At 41.1% G+C, this 23138-nt stretch overlaps 1 long non-coding RNA gene across 1 annotated transcript; it reads left to right on the top strand.

The window, feature by feature from the left end:
- Nucleotides 1-19035: 19035 nt before the first annotated feature.
- On the top strand, nucleotides 19036-20995 carry LOC139786101 (uncharacterized). The gene is made up of 3 exons (XR_011722175.1): nucleotides 19036-19248; nucleotides 19508-19630; nucleotides 19890-20995. It is a non-coding gene; the product is annotated as an uncharacterized lncRNA (long non-coding RNA).
- Nucleotides 20996-23138: the final 2143 nt, after the last annotated feature.

The raw sequence follows: 23138 nt of genomic DNA, 5'->3' as shown, positions 1-23138 counted from the left end.
TGATTAACGAAGTGCGTGTTTTTATTAACCGTCCGCTCGACTCGCGCAGTATCGCGCCAAGTTGCCGACATCTTGGAACATTTCGTCGCTGTTAACGCGATGATGAACGCGGAACGAATCGGAGCAATCGACGTCGCGACTCTTTCAAATTTGCACGAAAAATCTGTGTTAGAAAATGTTAAGATATTTCGGGAAGTGATATCGGGACACGGTGATGTAAGTGGCACGCGGCCTCGACGGTGTTGTTTTTTATATGCGGTGCGCTTTGTTAACGTGCGAAATCACCGTGCGAGAAATTACCGTCGTGCTATTAATGATTGAATGTTGACATTTGCGTTTTACAGAGTCACGAATGTATTCGAGAAAATAGTTTCGAGATTCAGGAGCTGTATCTTCGGGAGCATTATCGTCAGCTGCAATTAACTCAAGTGCAACCACGAGTGCGAACGAATAAATTCGAGAAAGGAAGAAACTCGAGGAACATCGGACATTACAACCCGATATTGTTATTACTTATTTTTAGCTGCTGCGCATCGTACCTGTAAGTTATCAAATTATTTTATAATAATTTTTCAATAATTTTTTAAGTAATAATTTTTTTTATTATTTTAATTATTTTTTAAATTAATTTAATGAAAAAGAAGACAATTATTAATTATGTTGCAATTTTATTCTAATTCTTCGTAGCCTATCTATCCATATTTATATATCGATAACATGATTTTATATTACCAGCTTTTGTATATTACAGAGTAAAGTACTTCCTTCCCATGGGTACGACCTTGGCGAGGTGGGAAGGCCCAGTACCCAGTACGAGGATTTTACCCAAGCAAAACTCTCGTTCTGCTTGGATAAAAATCCAAAGACGGGGAAGCAAACGTACCCTCGTCCGCCGATTTAATTCAATAAACGAACCGCAGCCGGTTCGTCGCGTTTGCTTCGGGAGTGCCGTTCAAGTAATCGGACTAAAGAACTTTTTCAAAGTTTATTTGAAGAATATTACGGTACGCTTGGCGGAATATTCTTCTCGTTGACTTTACGGGAGTGCCGTACAGTATCGCGCGAAAGACATTTACTGATAATTAGTCCGCGCGCGATTGTAGTTTATTTCCGCGAGTGTTTCTCGCGAGTGTCCTGTGCGGTGAGAGGAGGAACCCTGAGAGCCTGACGTCCCGAGAGGAGGAGGAGGTCTGAGAGAGACATCGGGCACCGGCGGAGCAACCTTGGGGTAAGTATCATTTCTTAGCTACGTAAAATTAATAATTTGTTTCCATTTATTCGAATTGTTTAATTTAAATTTCGAATAAGTTAAACGTAATTAAAGAAAGAGAAGTTATCTAAAATTTTATTCTCGTAAAGATTTTTTTCGATAAACAGATAAATGTATTGCTAAATATTTTATTGAAAGACGAATTAGAGACGCGTAAGAATTAACTTTTCAAATGTTAATAATTTTGAGCGCTTTTTTAATTTAAATCTTATGTTTGTATGTTACAGTATCACCGTAGCTACGTGGCTGCATAACTCCGCCCGTTGCGCATCGAATCGGTGAGTCAATGAGAAATTTTTTTATTGAGGTAACGAATCTACGAATAATTAAATATAGAGCAAAAATATATCTCGGTACATGTCGAATTACAATAATTTATAGTATAAAAATATTACATTTTGTAGATCCATTGCCTTAAAATGAATGGACTAAAACTGATTATGGCATATATTTAATCTTGGTATCATTTGTTTATTGTTGTATTTATTGATTGTTATTGATTTATTGTGCCAGTGTGCTTGAGGAAATACTCGCACACTTCGCACGCACCGAGCTCGCGAAGAGCTCATCAAATTATGTTAAACTGCCGCGTTCTATATAAATTACTTTTAAATATAATTTTTTAATAAAATTTTGGAAATTTTATTATATTGATCAATTTTACTTAAAACTAGAGTTAGTAATGAATATTTTAGACACACAGAAGAGAAAGTAAAATAATAGTCTAATAATAAAAGTAATGATTTTTGAAATACAAAATTTTTTTTAGATTTTTTTAAAGAATTATTTTTGTAACATTTTTTTTTATAAAAGAGATAAGAATAAGTAAAATATTGTGTTAGACATTATAAGAAAAAAATATTTGTAGATAGGAAAAAATTACGTGTTATAGTTAGGATGTGTTTTATTTATATCCATTTATTCCTTTCCATACCTATATTTAACCAAGATCAAATATTATGTAAATCGATGCAAGGAAGCAATATATAGATATATTTAGAATTTATTTGATAGAAAACGTGATAATTGTTATTTATTACTAAAATTTATTTTAACAAAGCATCGATTTACCCTAATTTTTTGTAGCCTATCCATCTATTTTTTATTGAAAAATTGACTTTATGCTGGATAAAGTCAAGTAACATAACGTGAGATTCTAAATATTCTGTCGAAAAACGTTGAAAATTTTTAAATTATTTTAGAATTGATGATATAGTACAATTATTCAGTTTTGCAATAATATATGACTACATTATATATTATTAATATATAATGTATCAAAATAATTTTGATAGAAAGTGAAAGATATAACGAGATACATTTATATCGATAATCGTAAAATAAAGATTTGCATATATTATTTAATTATTCAATTATAACAATGCGGTTATTGATTAATTATAATATTTAATTATAATTTATATTTATTTATAATTATAATATTTAATTATAATATAAATTATAATATTTAATTTAATTATAATATTTAATTATAATATTAATTGTACGGGAAGTTTCTTTTTCTCGGATCTCACGTCATTTTATTCTGTATATCTTATTTGATATATTTTCGAGATGCGTACCGTATGAACAACATGCATAATAACGCATCTTTGTGTTTTCGCGGTCGGTTTTTTGAGAAATTTGTCATTATTAATTTTTTAATTTTTCGCGGGATATAATTGAGATATTTATATGTATGACGCAATATTCATAGAACGCGAAGTAAAATTTTTTTCTGTACTTGATTACAATTCCAAATTAAAAGAATGGATTACAAAGAAATGGACAATCAATATTTTCAAGTAAATAACGTAATTAGTAATAGAAATATTTTTGATCATCCTTGTGCAGTCATTTTATAAATTAATATTTTTTGTAATTTAACTTCTCGTTGTGCATTTTTTGATACAATCGATACTCGTGCGTAATTCGAATCGAACGTAATATATTATCTTTCGGCAATAATAATGATACGACAATGAAAGGAATTTTTTTCTTCCCTTTGATCTGGTCGAAATGCGACCAGATTGTATATGGCCAGGAGCGACAAAGGTAAGTCCAATCTGGCCTGAAGAAAAAAGACTGGATATGATAAAGGTAAGTGGTCAACATTGACCACTGAGATGAAATAAGGTATGAGATGAAACATATAAAATGGTTCTATATATTTATTTATTTGTCCCAAAGGGCTACTTTTTCTATATTTTCTCGCATACGTGCGAAATTGTAAAAATTGCTATTAAATCCCAATCACGCGCGTCTTAAAATCCCCACTTTCACATTTCTCACATCTCAAGTGATCGGTTTCACTTTGAGGTATCCCGGTCGGGTATCCCGCTGGATTAACCAGCAAATTAGACCCATTATAAAACGTGTCACGGACTTAATTAAAGCTTTGTATATTAGATATTATAACATCGATAGGTAGGAAAATGGATAGGTAGAACTATATAGATTGGAATACGGCTGAGTATAGGTAGGGATACGGGTAGGTAGGTAGGGATTCGGGTAGGCAGGGACAAGGGGATATAACTCAATAGAAAAAAATGTAGACAAAATAAAAGCAATATTATTAATATAATAATAATAAATATAATTATTTATCTATATAAATAAAACAAAGTCGGGTTAGTTACACCATTTATAACTCAAGAACGGCTGGACCGAATTTGTATTAAAAATATAATATAATTAACTAATAACGTTCTAAGAAAATTAATAATATAATAATAAATACCGCAAACGTACCAGACATGATTAGCTTTAATAAATAATGTAACTATACGTTCAAGTCAACTTACAGACAAACCAGAAAATTTACAAGTCGACATTGTTTCGACGCTTATTTATGATATATGCCAATTAGATCTAGTTTTTTTTTAAAAACAAATAAGAATAGCTGGTTAAAAGGTTTATTCAAAATTATAGAAATTTGGTTTTCCAAAACATTCTTTATCAGAGATTTGAATAAAACGCTGAAAATAAATTTTTCTTGTAAAGAAACGACGCTGCTAGACCTCGAAATTCAATAAAGTACTAAAATTTTTGATTGAATATATATGTGGGGCATTCCATGCCAACTCAACCCATGATTGTCCTCGACCAATTTTTCTATTGACTGAATTGTTTAAAGGAATTGAAGTGATATAAGGAATGGAAAATGATGATAATAGCAAATACAAATTATTATTTTGTATCTTTGAGCAGTCAATCATTTCGTAATCGGGCGCCAATTTGACTCGCGTTGTGTCGCGCGGCGTCACTGCATGAGAGGGTTGGCGCGGGCTGCGGGGGGGCGCGGCGTCACTTTCGAATCTTTCGTCGCCGCGAACCGGCGCGAACGCAACGCTCGCGCATATACAGGACGGACGGATCTATTTGTCGCGGCTCGTATAATCGGTAAGCTCCGTAAGCGCAATCATTATGAGCTTCCGTATTCAATGGTGTCTTTTAGTATTTGCCACTCGTGCGACGTAGATTCGAAGCTCGATACGTTGCTTAAGATATTTCGCGAGATGCGTTCGGCCGAAATTTATCGCGCGGGATCACGGTAAAGATGGCGGCATCGCGGCGTCACTGACGTCACTCTCGAATCTCTCGTCGTCGCGAACAGAACGTCGCGGGTACAGGACGGGCCTATTAGTCACGGCACGTTTGATCGGTAAGCGAAATCATTATAAGCTTGAACTCAATCGTGCCTCCGGTATTTGACGCACATACGACGTAGATTCGACCGGTACATCGCTGACTTCATAAAACGATTCGAGTATTTCGCGAGATGCGTTTAACCGAAATTCGTCGCGCGGCATCATGGTTAAGCTGGCAGCGTCACTCTCGAATCTTTCGTCGCCGTGAACGGAACGTCACGGCGCATACAGGACGAATCTATTTGTCTCATATTTAATCGTGTCTTAATATATTTGACACTGGCGTGACGTAGATTCGACGCTCGGTACGTTGCTTAAAATATTTCACGAGATGTGTTTGATCGAATCTGTCGCGCGAACAGTCGAGAGAGCGACGTTCATATTTTCCGGATATCGCGTTCCGCGAACATTTATATTCTTAACTTTAACCCGTACGCTTCATCTGCTTTATAACGTGCGAATCTAATCACCGCGGCGATTTGTCGCGAAATCATACGCACTTCCTGCATCGATTTTCCGTCCGAATGTAATACAGTTCGAGTCGTGCAAATGATTGACGTCGGGACGTCGGGAGTGCCGTATACGTAGCAATCATATAATAGTTAATTGTGTTCTAGCGAGCGCCATAAATGAGCGGCCGCGGAGGGAGGAGGAGGAGGCCCAGGAGAGGCGTCGAGCGACGGCGAAGCAACCACGAGGTGAGCAATTTGTTACTTATTTTATTAGTTACTGAATTTAAACGGTTTTCCTCGCGAGAATCACACGATTACAACGAGTATTCCACGCACTAATTATAGTAATATTACGTAACATTATAGCTTATAAAATGTATTATATATTTTTTACATTTGAGAGGCTTAAAATATTTAATAAAGTATTTATAAAATTCAACATACATGTAATATTTTACACCATTTAAAAAGTTATAATTATTTAAATTATAAATACGCAAGAATTAAAGAGATTCTATTTATCAAATTTTTTAAAATTTTTATATAAAAAGATTTTATGTAGAGAGTTACGTAATTTTTTAAATAAATATTTAATTAAAAGCCAGAAAACTACGAAAGATTAAGAATTTATGAAAAGAGATTAAGAATAAGAAGTTAAATGCATGTAATAATTATTTTTGTAAAATATTGAAATTTAAAATATTAATTTAGATATTTATTTAAATATATTTATATTTTACAGATCAGTGTTGCATATATACGAGTACAACTCTATTACTGCGCATCGCACTGGTAAGTGCACTCAATTATATCCTATCTTAATCTCGAAATTAAATAATTTTATATTTGCTAAAAATCTTGTAATCCTATCTGTGCATACAAAGCTTGACAAGAAATGTAAAAATATCTTTATTAAGTTTGAAACAATTTATCCAAATATAAGACTTATATTTTAACATGGTCTGGTTGTAAAATATTTTCTGTTTTTTTCCAATTTCTGTATTTTAAAATTAAACTCTTTTATCAAGTAATTTATGCATATCTAAAATAAGTAATTTATTCTATTGCTTAATAAAGTTCTGTTGCATGTAAACGTACAATAAACAAACAAATTTAATAATGATATATATCATATCAATTATATCAATTATAATAAACTATTTTATAGCTTTTTTTATTTTATGCAACTTTGTATGCACATACAATAAATCGACGAATACTAATTATTCAAGGAATTAAATTACTACTCTATCTTGATCTATCCATATTTCAAAAGGCAACAAATTTATATGATATACTTATCTATAATATTCTTATACTCTTAACTAATAACTGCACTTTTTAAAATATATTAATAACCAAATAACCTGAATAAATGCATTCAGATATCAAGAAGTTTGTGAATATTTGACTACTGTATCTATTATCATTGCGAATTTAAATTTTTATATATTAATAATTGCTAAGAAAAAATATTGTTTATTATTTCCGGTTTTTCTCATATCGTATTTACATTTATGTCTTATTTATGTTTCATATAATTTTTATAAATTCATTACCCATTTATATGCAACAGAACTTTATTAAGCGATAGAATAAATTACTTATTTTAGATATGCATGATAAAATAGAATTGCTTGATAAAAAAGTTTAATTTCGAAATACAGAAATTGGAAAAAAATAGAAAATATTTTACAACCAGAACATGTTAAAATATAAGTCGACTTATGTCGACTTATATTTAACCGGAAATAATAAACAATATTTTTTCTTAGCAATTATAATTAATTAAAAATTTAAATTTGCAACGATAATAGATACAGTAATAAAATATTCACAAACTTCTTGATATCTAAATGCATTTATTCCTTGGTTATTAATATAGTTAAAAAAGTACAATTATCAATTAAGTGTATAAAAACATTATAGATAAGTATATCATATAAAATTATAGAGTAGAGTAGTTAATTAACCATAATAGTTTTTTTTAAGCAGTTTATTAAAGCAGTTAAATATATTGTAATATTTACAATTGGTTATTAGTACCCCATTTATTAATATCAGTTGATAAATATTATATATGTAATATATGCACGTGTGAGAAATCAAAAGCCAATTTCTGCTAGACAATAAAAATAGATTTTACGTGAGTTATGATAATCAATAGTGGATGACAAATCAGTTTGCGCGTAATTGTAATTACAAATGCATAACGATTTGTCATCTAATTTTTATACTATATTTACACAGATAACAATAATTTTTGATTAATTAATTTTTTCCTTAGACTTCGTACATAGCAAATAGATGTTAAATAATGTATATTATAATTATCAATCGATATTGTGACATGTTAGTTAATAACAACAAATTAATTATTACATAATTATAATACTTAAGCCTGAGTATTATATGCATATCACAAAGAAACTTTTTCTTTATGTTCTGCTCTTCTAATATCTTTTAAATTATAAATGTCATATAATTTGACAGTTTATTAAAAAAAATTATTAATATGCAACATTAATAAGTATTTCCTATACTTGTTTTATATTTATACAGACACTGATGCATTTTTATTTCACACAGATATGTACAATGTACAATACATAAATATCTTCTTCTTATCTGGTCTTCCAGTCTATTAAGATACGAAAACCATGAAGATATTTAAAAAGTGTATATTCTAAAAGCATCAATAAACTTATTTTAGTTTTATTTTATCTCTTTCTCTTTTTTCCGCATTTTTCGTTGTTTATTAATACTTTAAAATTTAATTAATTATGATGTATTTTAATATTCTAAAACTATTCTATATCATATCCTCATGGTGTTCTTATTAGAGTTCCTAAAAATTTTAATGTGTGCCAAAAAAGCTTGACAATAAGTATATAGCGGTAACGTCTTTATTAAGCTTTGAACATAATTTTTCTCTCACGAAAACCATTTCATCATTGTTCTTACTTTTTATTGAGCTTGCTTTATTTATTAGTTCCTGTTATTTTCTTATATTTGTTCTGTGAACTTCGAGAAATTCATGTACATATCTCGAAATTAAATAATCTTATATCTACTAAAAATCTTGTAATCCTATCTGTGCATACAAAGCTTGAAAAGAAATATAAAACAAATCTTTATTAAGTTTGAAACAATTTCTCTTTTTCAATTAAACTTTTTATCAAGAAATTTATCCATATCTAAAATAAGTAATTTATTCTATCGCTTAATGAAGTTCTGTTGCATATAAATGTACAATAAATGAACAAATTGAATAATAATATATATCATATCAATTATAATGAACTCTGTTTTACAGCTTCCTTTATTTTATGCAACCTTGTATGCACATACAATAAATCGAGGGATAATAATTATTCAAGGAATCAAATTACTACTCTATCCTGACCTATCCATATTTTAAAAGGCAACAAAAAAATTTATTAAATATTTAAAAAAATCTTAAAATATAATCTAAAATATTTTATTTATTAGACAACGTATTAAACATTCAATACACTATTACACTATACAGTGATCGAAAAACGATATACTGCGCCAATGAATAATTATTTCCATCAGTAACAATTAATTAAAATTGATTATGAAATGCTCACTTTGCGATCTGTTACATCTGCCCACTTCCTCGGCTTAGGTTCTTCTTTTCTTTCTGCATTGCTATTTCTTCATGGCACTTACATCTATTTCGTAAAACAAACAAAATATTTATTACAATTAAACGTGATTACAAGTAATTACTAGAATATAATAATCGTGCGGCTTTGCCATACCTTGCACGATACTCTCGAAATTAATCACACGCGACGCGTACTTCATCCGCTTTCAACTATAGCATTATTCTCGCATATTTTTATTCTCGCGTATACTTACTACGCGTATCCCTATCTACGTAGAGTACCGCCCTAAACGTACGCGTAATCTTATCTTTTACAGGCAATTCCGTTTTTACCGAACAACAGGGCAACTAAACACAATCGCCGCCAATTGTATAAACGGTTCGTTGCGTCGCAATTTCGGGAGTGCCGCTCGAAATCGTTGAATTTTCGAATATGACAATTAAAATCGTCGCATTTTCGGGAGTGCCGTTCGAAGTTGTCGTATTATCCGGAAGCGGATCGCGCGATTTTAATAATTAACAAATAGAAAGTATAAAATATTTGTATAATTTTTTATATGTATAAAATTATACAAATATTTTATACTTTTTATTTGTTTATTACCTGCTTTTATGTTACAGAGTAAAGTACTTCCTTCCCATGGGTACAACCTTGGCGAGGTGGGAAGGCTCAGTACCCAGTACGAGGATTTTACCCAAGCAAAACTCTCGTTCTGCTTGGATAAAAATCTAAAGACGGGGAAGCTAACGTACCCTCGTCCGCCGATTTAATTGAATGAACGAACCGCAGCCGGTTCGTCGCGTTTGCTTCGGGAGTGCCGTTCAAGTAATCGGACTAAAGGACTTTTTTAAACGGGAGTGCCGTACAGTATCGCGCGAGAAAGACTTTTACTAAAATTAGTCCGCGCGCGATTGTAGTTTATTATCCGCGAGTGTTTCTCGCGAGTGTCCTGTGCGGTGAGAGAAGGAGGCCTGACGTCCTGAGAGGAGGAGGAGGTCTGAGAGGGACATCGGGCCCCGGCGGAGCAACCTTGGGGTAAGTATCACCTTTTATCTGCATAAAATTAATAGTTTTTCCTCATTTATTCGGAGTTTTATTTCGATAAGCTAAAACTAATTAGAAAAAAAGAAATTATTCAAAATTTTATAAAAATTTATTTTTGTAAATATTTTTTCCGGAAAATAGATAATTATATCAGTGAATCTAATTGAAAGACGAATTTAGATGCGCGTAAAATTATGTGTATCTTTTGAAACATTTATCATTTTCACAGCGCCTCTTTAATTTATATCTTTCATTTTTGTTACAGTATCATCGTAGTTACGTGGCCGAATTACTCCGCCCGTTGCGCATCGGATCGGTGAGTGACGAATTTTTTACAATAGTATGGGGTAACGAATTTGTGAGACCTATATTAGATATATTTATGTATTGTATCCATATAATAGTAGGTAAGATAAATGCGACTTCTTACAAATTCGTTGCTCTAAAATGGATAGACTAGATCAGACTAGGCTAAATAATTAATCCTGGAGCATCATCATTATTTATTGTGCTTACGGGAGAATGCATCCATAAGCACATACATTATGTCGATGCATTATTTATGAATGCATCTAATGTTATTTGTATCGCAGAACATGCGAAGTATACCAGTCGCCTGAAATTTATAGGCAATTATTTAAATTTGGCAAATATACACGGAGAAAAAATAATGTTGTATCAACAGCCTGAGTCTAATTGGAAATAATCTTGTTAATTCAATACATTATGCTTTTGTTTTAATAAAATAAAACAAGATTATTTCTAATTAGACTTATGCTGTTGATACAACATTATTTTTTCTCTGTGTATATTTTATTGAGGACGAGCATGGCCTAGTAGACAGCGCACTGGTCTATTGAGCCCAAAGGTCCCGGGTTCGATTCCCGGTAGAGCTAGAAAAATTTTATTCGCTCGTTCTCCTCTCGGAAGGCAATGGCAAACCACCGAAGAGTATTCTTGCCACGAACACTTCTTTGAAAAAAACATAGCCGTTCGGAATCGGCGTTACTTAAACTGTAGGTCCCATATACAATGTGTATAATCTACGTGTGCAACACATGTATATGAAGAGAAGTCACCACGCTCGGACACGAGTAATAAGTAACGATGATGGTGATGTATATTTTATTATATATAAAGATATTAGTTTCTTGTGCAATATTAAAATCAATTATTTAGATTTATTACATTAATTACATTTTTTAAATTTATTTTTAAAATTATTAAGAAATACAGAAAAAGACAAAGAACTAAAATAAAGTTTTATAACGTTTTTCGAATATAAGATTTTATTTAAGTTTTTTGTGACTTTTATTTTTCGTGTAGAATAAAAATTTTTTAAATATTTATATTTTTTATATACAATTGAAATAAATAGAAAATAATTTTTTATAGATAGACAATAGATAGTTTAATTACAATTATGGAATTAAGAAATAATAAAAGCTATAAGTATCTGTAGATGGAGTACAGATAGGTTTAATAAAATAAAATATATTAATTGATTATATAAATAAGAAAATTTAAATGTGTTTCTTCATTTTCTTTTTTCTCTCTCTTTCTTTCTCCCTATTCCAAATATTCCTCCAGGATTAAATATTACATAAATTGGTGCAAAGAAGCAAAATGTATTAATAAATTCAATGTGCATGCATTACAAATGAAAAAGACCAAAAGATATTTTGATTCACGTTGCATAATTTCCACATGAACCTTATTGTACATACATATATAGATCACACTAAAAAGTGTTAATCGTATTTATAGTCTTGGACGATATTTATAGTCTATCCATATGTAGCTTGGCTTTGTATAAAAAAAACAAAATAAAATAACGTGAGATCCAGTGAATATTTTATTGCGGGACAGAATCATTTTTCATGTAGAATTATCTCAAAATTGATAGTTTTCATATCAATTATATTACATTAAAATATATAATATAATCGTAGATATATGTATTTTTGATATGTCATATTATAAATATAAATTTGATAACAATTTGCGTTATAATAACGAAATATTTATATAAATATGTATATAAGAATTTGTAAAGACAAATGTTACAGCGTAAGAACTTGATGAATTCATTATATTGATTGCGATATTAATTATATGGAGAAATTATTAATCCCTTTGGATCTCACGTCATTTAGTCTGAATATCTCAATTGATATCTAAAGTGAGATTAAGTAACGATTCGTGATTCGGTTCACGGTTCGGTTCGCGATTCGGTTTATACTTTTATACCAAACATTGTTTGTCCATTCATTAATAAATAATTGATTGATCGAGTCATCGATTAATTTTTAAATTTCTGTTGTCTCGTGTTTCTACATTGTACTATTGAAATCCAGATATTTGTGACTAATTGTGAGATATAATCACGACGATTTTTATTAGAACGCGATTAACATAAAATTCTTTCATTTCTTGATAATATAATTCTGTTTTACTTTCCATTGCTGCTGTGTATTAATTCTTGGACGAATACATTAATTACGCGTATCATTGTAAAATTAAAAGCAAAATTAAGTCACTTAATTAAGATTTTATTAACGATCCAACGTGGTTGTTTATTTTTTTCCGATATGATTAACGCGCGCTTATTAACGATCGCAACGATTCGTAATCGACCGCAACATTATAATCGTCTACCGGCGCTGTTAATCAGCCGGCATTGAAGGAATTTTTCTCCTTCTCATTTTCTGGCTGACATACAACCAAAATGGATTTGGCCAGTAACAACTCAATAGGTGAGTTCAATCTTGGTCAGAAGAAACGACGGAAACATAAGGTAAGGTCTATATTAATGACCAGAATTGAAGGTTTGTAAAGTAGTTAACATACAAAATAATTTGATCTGTTTATTTGCCCAAAGTAGGACTATTTTCTTTATATTTTCTCGCATATGTGCGAGATTGGAAAATCCCCATCCCCAATTAAATTCCAATCGCGCACGTTAAAACTCTCAATTCTACGTTTCCCAAATCTCAAGTGATCACTTTGAGGTATGGATTAACAAATACTAAATTGTAATACGGGTAGGTAGGACAACGGATAAAGTTAAGCGTGTAAAAAATGTCCCTCTCGTGGTGTGCCACCTTGCCGTGGTGAGAGGGCTCCCTGTATCAACGATCCACTGGGGCAGTACCTTCGGCTTTACCGAAGGGAGGGCCCGGTGGGGAGGTACAGGGTCTACGAGCACACCGTACCCTCCTCCCAGTTCGCTGGGAGTGAGGGTACAATGGGTCCGGCGCTCCCGTCGCGTTGTCTGCCGCCGCGAGACATTACGCTTCGCTTATACGGTCCGTCGCGTGTCCCCCCGCCGCGCCGCGGGACATTTATACCGTTCGCTCGCTCGTACGGTCCGTCGCGTGTCCCCCCGCCGCGCCGCGGGACATTTATACCGTTCGCTCGCTCGTACGGTCCGTCGCGTGTCCCCCCGCCGCGCCGCGGGACATTTATACCGTTCGCTCGCTCGTACGGTCCGTCGCGTGTCCCCCCGCCGCGCCGCGGGACATTTATACCGTTCGCTCGCTCGTACGGTCCGTCGCGTGTCCCCCCGCCGCGCCGCGGGACATTTATACCGTTCGCTCGCTCGTACGGTCCGTCGCGTGTCCCCCCGCCGCGCCGCGGGACATTTATACCGTTCGCTCGCTCGTACGGTCCGTCGCGTGTCCCCCCGCCGCGCCGCGGGACATTTATACCGTTCGCTCGCTCGTACGGTCCGTCGCGTGTCCCCCCGCCGCGCCGCGGGACATTTATACCGTTCGCTCGCTCGTACGGTCCGTCGCGTGTCCCCCCGCCGCGCCGCGGGACATTTATACCGTTCGCTCGCTCGTACGGTCCGTCGCGTGTCCCCCCGCCGCGCCGCGGGACATTTATACCGTTCGCTCGCTCGTACGGTCCGTCGCGTGTCCCCCCGCCGCGCCGCGGGACATTTATACCGTTCGCTCGCTCGTACGGTCCGTCGCGTGTCCCCCCGCCGCGCCGCGGGACATTTATACCGTTCGCTCGCTCGTACGGTCCGTCGCGTGTCCCCCCGCCGCGCCGCGGGACATTTATACCGTTCGCTCGCTCGTACGGTCCGTCGCGTGTCCCCCCGCCGCGCCGCGGGACATTTATACCGTTCGCTCGCTCGTACGGTCCGTCGCGTGTCCCCCCGCCGCGCCGCGGGACATTTCTACCGTTCGCTCGCTCGTACGGTCCGTCGCGTGTCCCCCCGCCGCGCCGCGGGACATTTCTACCGTTCGCTCGCTCGTACGGTCCGTCGCGTGTCCCCCCGCCGCGCCGCGGGACATTTCTACCGTTCGCTCGCTCGTACGGTCCGTCGCGTGTCCCCCCGCCGCGCCGCGGGACATTTCTACCGTTCGCTCGCTCGTACGGTCCGTCGCGTGTCCCCCCGCCGCGCCGCGGGACATTTCTACCGTTCGCTCGCTCGTACGGTCCGTCGCGTGTCCCCCCGCCGCGCCGCGGGACATTTCTACCGTTCGCTCGCTCGTACGGTCCGTCGCGTGTCCCCCCGCCGCGCCGCGGGACATTTCTACCGTTCGCTCGCTCGTACGGTCCGTCGCGTGTCCCCCCGCCGCGCCGCGGGACATTTCTACCGTTCGCTCGCTCGTACGGTCCGTCGCGTGTCCCCCCGCCGCGCCGCGGGACATTTCTACCGTTCGCTCGCTCGTACGGTCCGTCGCGTGTCCCCCCGCCGCGCCGCGGGACATTTCTACCGTTCGCTCGCTCGTACGGTCCGTCGCGTGTCCCCCCGCCGCGCCGCGGGACATTTCTACCGTTCGCTCGCTCGTACGGTCCGTCGCGTGTCCCCCCGCCGCGCCGCGGGACATTTCTACCGTTCGCTCGCTCGTACGGTCCGTCGCGTGTCCCCCCGCCGCGCCGCGGGACATTTCTACCGTTCGCTCGCTCGTACGGTCCGTCGCGTGTCCCCCCGCCGCGCCGCGGGACATTTCTACCGTTCGCTCGCTCATACGGTCCGTCGCGTGTCCCCCCGCCGCGCCGCGGGACATTTCTACCGTTCGCTCGCTCATACGGTCCGTCGCGTGTCCCCCCGCCGCGCCGCGGGACATTTCTACCGTTCGCTCGCTCATACGGTCCGTCGCGTGTCCCCCCGCCGCGCCGCGGGACATTTCTACCGTTCGCTCGCTCATACGGTCCGTCGCGTGTCCCCCCGCCGCGCCGCGGGACATTTCTACCGTTCGCTCGCTCATACGGTCCGTCGCGTGTCCCCCCGCCGCGCCGCGGGACATTTCTACCGTTCGCTCGCTCATACGGTCCGTCGCGTGTCCCCCCGCCGCGCCGCGGGACATTTCTACCGTTCGCTCGCTCATACGGTCCGTCGCGTGTCCCCCCGCCGCGCCGCGGGACATTTCTACCGTTCGCTCGCTCATACGGTCCGTCGCGTGTCCCCCCGCCGCGCCGCGGGACATTTCTACCGTTCGCTCGCTCATACGGTCCGTCGCGTGTCCCCCCGCCGCGCCGCGGGACATTTCTACCGTTCGCTCGCTCATACGGTCCGTCGCGTGTCCCCCCGCCGCGCCGCGGGACATTTCTACCGTTCGCTCGCTCATACGGTCCGTCGCGTGTCCCCCCGCCGCGCCGCGGGACATTTCTACCGTTCGCTCGCTCATACGGTCCGTCGCGTGTCCCCCCGCCGCGCCGCGGGACATTTCTACCGTTCGCTCGCTCATACGGTCCGTCGCGTGTCCCCCCGCCGCGCCGCGGGACATTTCTACCGTTCGCTCGCTCATACGGTCCGTCGCGTGTCCCCCCGCCGCGCCGCGGGACATTTCTACCGTTCGCTCGCTCATACGGTCCGTCGCGTGTCCCCCCGCCGCGCCGCGGGACATTTCTACCGTTCGCTCGCTCATACGGTCCGTCGCGTGTCCCCCCGCCGCGCCGCGGGACATTTCTACCGTTCGCTCGCTCATACGGTCCGTCGCGTGTCCCCCCGCCGCGCCGCGGGACATTTCTACCGTTCGCTCGCTCATACGGTCCGTCGCGTGTCCCCCCGCCGCGCCGCGGGACATTTCTACCGTTCGCTCGCTCATACGGTCCGTCGCGTGTCCCCCCGCCGCGCCGCGGGACATTTCTACCGTTCGCTCGCTCATACGGTCCGTCGCGTGTCCCCCCGCCGCGCCGCGGGACATTTCTACCGTTCGCTCGCTCATACGGTCCGTCGCGTGTCCCCCCGCCGCGCCGCGGGACATTTCTACCGTTCGCTCGCTCATACGGTCCGTCGCGTGTCCCCCCGCCGCGCCGCGGGACATTTCTACCGTTCGCTCGCTCATACGGTCCGTCGCGTGTCCCCCCGCCGCGCCGCGGGACATTTCTACCGTTCGCTCGCTCATACGGTCCGTCGCGTGTCCCCCCGCCGCGCCGCGGGACATTTCTACCGTTCGCTCGCTCATACGGTCCGTCGCGTGTCCCCCCGCCGCGCCGCGGGACATTTCTACCGTTCGCTCGCTCATACGGTCCGTCGCGTGTCCCCCCGCCGCGCCGCGGGACATTTCTACCGTTCGCTCGCTCATACGGTCCGTCGCGTGTCCCCCCGCCGCGCCGCGGGACATTTCTACCGTTCGCTCGCTCATACGGTCCGTCGCGTGTCCCCCCGCCGCGCCGCGGGACATTTATACCGTTCGCTCGCTCATACGGTCCGTCGCGTGTCCCCCCGCCGCGCCGCGGGACATTTATACCGTTCGCTCGCTCATACGGTCCGTCGCGTGTCCCCCCGCCGCGCCGCGGGACATTTATACCGTTCGCTCGCTCATACGGTCCGTCGCGTGTCCCCCCGCCGCGCCGCGGGACATTTATACCGTTCGCTCGCTCATACGGTCCGTCGCGTGTCCCCCCGCCGCGCCGCGGGACATTTATACCGTTCGCTCGCTCATACGGTCCGTCGCGTGTCCCCCCGCCGCGCCGCGGGACATTTATACCGTTCGCTCGCTCATACGGTCCGTCGCGTGTCCCCCCGCCGCGCCGCGGGACATTTATACCGTTCGCTCGCTCATACGGTCCGTCGCGTGTCCCCCCGCCGCGCCGCGGGACATTTATACCGTTCGCTCGCTCATACGGTCCGTCGCGTGTCCCCCCGCCGCGCCGCGGGACATTTATACCGTTCGCTCGCTCATACGGTCCGTCGCGTGTCCCCCCGCCGCGCCGCGGGACATTTATACCGTTCGCTCGCTCATACGGTCCGTCGCGTGTCCCCCCGCCGCGCCGCGGGACATTTATACCGTTCGCTCGCTCATACGGTCCGTCGCGTGTCCCCCCGCCGCGCCGCGGGACATTTATACCGTTCGCTCGCTCATACGGTCCGTCGCGTGTCCCCCCGCCGCGCCGCGGGACATTTATACCGTTCGCTCGCTCATACGGTCCGTCGCGTGTCCCCCCGCCGCGCCGCGGGACATTTATACCGTTCGCTCGCTCATACGGTCCGTCGCGTGTCCCCCCGCCGCGCCGCGGGACATTTATACCGTTCGCTCGCTCATACGGTCCGTCGCGTGTCCCCCCGCCGCGCCGCGGGACATTTATACCGTTCGCTCGCTCATACGGTCCGTCGCGTGTCCCCCCGCCGCGCCGCGGGACATTTATACCGTTCGCTCGCTCATACGGTCCGTCGCGTGTCCCCCCGCCGCGCCGCGGGACATTTATACCGTTCGCTCGCTCATACGGTCCGTCGCGTGTCCCCCCGCCGCGCCGCGGGACATTTATACCGTTCGCTCGCTCATACGGTCCGTCGCGTGTCCCCCCGCCGCGCCGCGGGACATTTATACCGTTCGCTCGCTCATACGGTCCGTCGCGTGTCCCCCCGCCGCGCCGCGGGACATTTATACCGTTCGCTCGCTCATACGGTCCGTCGCGTGTCCCCCCGCCGCGCCGCGGGACATTTATACCGTTCGCTCGCTCATACGGTCCGTCGCGTGTCCCCCCGCCGCGCCGCGGGACATTTATACCGTTCGCTCGCTCATACGGTCCGTCGCGTGTCCCCCCGCCGCGCCGCGGGACATTTATACCGTTCGCTCGCTCATACGGTCCGTCGCGTGTCCCCCCGCCGCGCCGCGGGACATTTATACCGTTCGCTCGCTCATACGGTCCGTCGCGTGTCCCCCCGCCGCGCCGCGGGACATTTATACCGTTCGCTCGCTCATACGGTCCGTCGCGTGTCCCCCCGCCGCGCCGCGGGACATTTATACCGTTCGCTCGCTCATACGGTCCGTCGCGTGTCCCCCCGCCGCGCCGCGGGACATTTATACCGTTCGCTCGCTCATACGGTCCGTCGCGTGTCCCCCCGCCGCGCCGCGGGACATTTATACCGTTCGCTCGCTCATACGGTCCGTCGCGTGTCCCCCCGCCGCGCCGCGGGACATTTATACCGTTCGCTCGCTCATACGGTCCGTCGCGTGTCCCCCCGCCGCGCCGCGGGACATTTATACCGTTCGCTCGCTCATACGGTCCGTCGCGTGTCCCCCCGCCGCGCCGCGGGACATTTATACCGTTCGCTCGCTCATACGGTCCGTCGCGTGTCCCCCCGCCGCGCCGCGGGACATTTATACCGTTCGCTCGCTCATACGGTCCGTCGCGTGTCCCCCCGCCGCGCCGCGGGACATTTATACCGTTCGCTCGCTCATACGGTCCGTCGCGTGTCCCCCCGCCGCGCCGCGGGACATTTATACCGTTCGCTCGCTCATACGGTCCGTCGCGTGTCCCCCCGCCGCGCCGCGGGACATTTATACCGTTCGCTCGCTCATACGGTCCGTCGCGTGTCCCCCCGCCGCGCCGCGGGACATTTATACCGTTCGCTCGCTCATACGGTCCGTCGCGTGTCCCCCCGCCGCGCCGCGGGACATTTATACCGTTCGCTCGCTCATACGGTCCGTCGCGTGTCCCCCCGCCGCGCCGCGGGACATTTATACCGTTCGCTCGCTCATACGGTCCGTCGCGTGTCCCCCCGCCGCGCCGCGGGACATTTATACCGTTCGCTCGCTCATACGGTCCGTCGCGTGTCCCCCCGCCGCGCCGCGGGACATTTATACCGTTCGCTCGCTCATACGGTCCGTAATAACGACGCAGAAGATGACATCGGAGCAGCGAGGGAATCCTGCGAAGCTGACATCCCGAGCAGCCTGAGAGGAGGAGGAGGCCTAGGATAGGCATCGGGCATCGGCGTACCAACACTTCTGGTAAGTGTTACTTTTTATTTTTTCTAAAGATATTATAGAATCCCTCTTTTCGTTTATCCTTATTTAGTTGCTACATTAAACCGTGTTTCGAAATATAAATTAGTAAAAAGAAATAATTTGAAAAATTTGATTCAAGTTGATTCTACCATAGAGACTTTTTTCGAAGAAGTAATTTAGGAAAACATTAATCTGAATAACGAATAAGATGTTCGATGCGCGTGACAATTATTTAATCGATTCGATTATTTATATGTTACAGAAAATATCCACGCTGGAAGGACCATCAGCTTCGCATCGAGGGAACACGATGGACATCTCGAGCAGCTTGAGAGGAGGTGGAGGCCTAGGAGAGGCATCGGGCATCGGCGTACTAACACTTCTGGTAAGTGTTATTTTTTATTTTTTCTAAAGATATTATAGAATCTCTTTTATCGTTTGTTTTTATTTAGTTGCTACATTAAACCGTGTTTCGGAATATAAATTAGTTAAAAGAAATAAATCAAAAAATTTGATTCAAGTTGATTCTAACGTAGAGACTTTTTTCGAAGAAGTAATTTAGGAAAACATTAATCGAAATAACGAATAAGATGTTCGATGCGCGTGACAATTATTTAATCGATTTGTTTATTTTTATGTTACAGAAAATATCCACGCAGGAAGGAGCATCAGCTTCGCATCGAGGGAACACGAGGGACACCCCGAGCAGCGTGAGAGAAAGTGGAGGCCTGGGAGAGGCATCGACCACTTTTGATAGAAATTTTACCCATGTTTTTTTTTAATAAACAATTGTATTTCTTAATAATGGAAGAATATATTTTCGCGCGCGAATCTTGATCTTGTATAAGGAGTTATGATAAATACCAATTAAATTATCGTGAGAACATTCGGGAATTGCATAATACTTGCATTATGCAAATATTTAGAAAGAGTCGTTAACTCGCTGCCGAAATGACTGCTATCGGGATGAGCAATCTGGAAGATCCGAGATTTGTTTTTTTCCTGCAACGGGGTCATTGGTGTTCAACGGGTCACTTAACTTTCCTTCTCAGATTGATCCCATGGAACACGACAGAATCAGAGCACAGCTCGCTCTCCACATGTAGATATTACCCGACACGTGCTACTCGGCGGAGGGATCTTGATCTAGTCAAATCATTGAGCCAGTCGCGTTATCCTCTACTGAACGCGGCGATAACGCGGTTTTCGCTCGTGATTTTTTAAAGCTTGTAAAATTTAGTTCCTATTGAAAGTAAAACGGAAATTAGATTCAGGTGCGATTAATTACATTGCGTTCAGTTTATTCAATTATATAATTGAAATCGTAGAAGCGTGATATTGCGAAATGTTAAATATTTGTCAAATGACATTTATTATTGCGTAGAGAAATAATAATTATAAATGACTCGCGCGCGCGTTGTAACAGGTAGGATAAAAATTACATATATCAGAATTGACTCGCGGAATCGATCGTTTCGTCGTGTATTTTTCAATTTGATCATTATACCGAAATTGTCTCTATTTTTTCGCGTACTGGTTATTTTCTTTGAGTCTCGCAAAATATAGTATAGTATGCCAATAATTACCTAACAGTCTCCTTGATTGGGAAACATTAGTAATAAATTTATTAACGATCTTTTTAATCGTAGTTGCTCACGTAAATTAAAAATAAAGTAAAATAAACTTTGAAATTATTTTTCAATAATTAATAATAAGAAACGTTACATAATAATCACATGTTTTACATTGTGAAAATTTCGTGTTATTGTACGCATACCGAATGTTGCATATGTAATTATATATCAAAAGGAAATATTGTATATTATATTTTCAATTTTATAATGTAAATCATTTATAATGTAATTCTTTTATAATGTTGTATATATTGTAAAGTAAATGTATATATATATATATTGTATATATTGATAAGAGAAATCAAATAAATGATAAAAATGTAAAAAAAAGTATTGTAAATAAGAGGACCGCCGATCGGAATCGGCGGGGGTGGTGGTGGGCCTCTATAGGTTGATCTGTTTCTATCAGATATTTAATCAGATAAAAACAGGTCTGCACATATATCAAAGGATATTTAAAGGTTTTAAGTTTTAAATTTAAAATTTAAAATTTTAATTTATATATACAATATATATATGTATAAAGGAAAAATTTAAGAGATTAATAGTGTAATAGTAACTGTATAATATTTTAATATTATACATTTGGCTTTAACCAAATAGCACGCGCGTAGCGCACGTCTGTGATTGTGATATCTAGTATTAAAAAATGCCAATTGAATTTATATGTAATTAAAAGTTATATTATGTCCAAACGGCAGCTATTATCAAAATATATATATAGCCATAGAAAAAATTGACGTAAAATAAGTAAAAGTTAATTTCATGTTTCGTCAAAGATACACGTTTTCTTTCAATTTTATCAAATTTATCAATTTTATCAAATATATTTTACAATTTCTTAAATAGATTTATATAACAGAACATTGTTTTCTTTATCTTTCAATAAAGATTATTCGTGATAATCAATTGACGTTCGCAAAAAAATGGGACTTACCAAATACTGTGCAGTATCACGAAATGTGTCGTAATTCTCGCTGTTTATTATTTTCTCACGTCAACCGTTGACTTTTAAGAGATACGCGGTGTTTGCGACCTGTGACTAATACCAAGATTCGATAATGTTAAAAATATTACGTTGAAAAAGATATCCGCGGGTGATAACTTGACAGAAATATACGATGACGACAAAGACGAACTGTTAATTGGGATATTCGACAAGAAGACACCGCTTCTTTTAGTAAAAAATCCAAATTTAATTAGGGATGTCCTTATCAAAGACTTATCCATGTCCATTTGTTGATAGAGGACTTTCCATTCGCAAAAAGGTGAGAATACAAGAAAGCTATTTTACACGTTTTCGAACGAGATATATTGTTTTTCTTGCAATTTTTATTTAATTTGACGTTGAATTTATTATTTCACTTGGCACTCCTATGAAATTATGAGTTTTAATTTAATTTTCTCTTTTGTTTTATTTACTTTCGCGCAATCTACTTCTTTTATTTACTTCTTACTAAATATTATTTGCTTTGTCATGTTTCGCTTGTGGGGTTTGCTAGTTTTATACAACATGTAATATTAAAATTTATTTATTCAGCATATTGAATGAAATAGTTTTGTATACAAAGTAGCATCGAGTGTTATCTAATTTTTTAAAATTCTAATTAGCTAGCTATTTGTACACATATATTAACGTAACTTACAAAAGGCAACAGCGTAGGTCCCATGTGCTTGTGTACAACCTGTGTGCGCACCACAAGCACATGAATTTGGGGGAGGCCTAGGTCCGATTCGGACTGTTGCGCCATTGAAATGAAATAAAATGAAATAAAATCATAAAATGGTAAAAAGAGCTGCGCAACGATATCGAAACTGTTAAGGAGTTACAGAATCCCACCTCATATCTTCATTAATCGAATCTCACGCGTATTCTTCATGAGCCTTACGTTTGAAACATTTAATATAACATTATTATACGTTATTAAGCATATATTTTGTTTGAATCTTATCAACTTTATAACTTTTCAAGATGGAAATTTATTTATTTAATAGGTTGATTTCTCTATTTCTTCAATAAAGATTATTCGTGATAATCGATTGACATTCGCAGGGCAATGGAACCATTCGAAATGTTGTGCGGCATCGCCGCCGTAATTTTCGCTCTTTATTATTTTTTCACGTCGACTTTCGACTTTTGGAAATCACGCGGCGTTCCTGGTCCACGACTGATACCAGGATTCGGCACTTTCAAAAACGTTAGACTTGGAAAGATATCCATGAGCGAATATATAAAAAAACTGTACAACCACTACAAAG

This window comes from Temnothorax nylanderi, unplaced genomic scaffold (genome assembly GCF_030848795.1).
Source record: "Temnothorax nylanderi isolate EJ_2023f unplaced genomic scaffold, tnyl_v1.0 TNYL_tig0955_pilon, whole genome shotgun sequence".
NCBI classification, from domain to species: Eukaryota; Metazoa; Arthropoda; class Insecta; order Hymenoptera; family Formicidae; genus Temnothorax; species Temnothorax nylanderi.
This window is presented reverse-complemented; position numbering and strand designations above follow the sequence as displayed.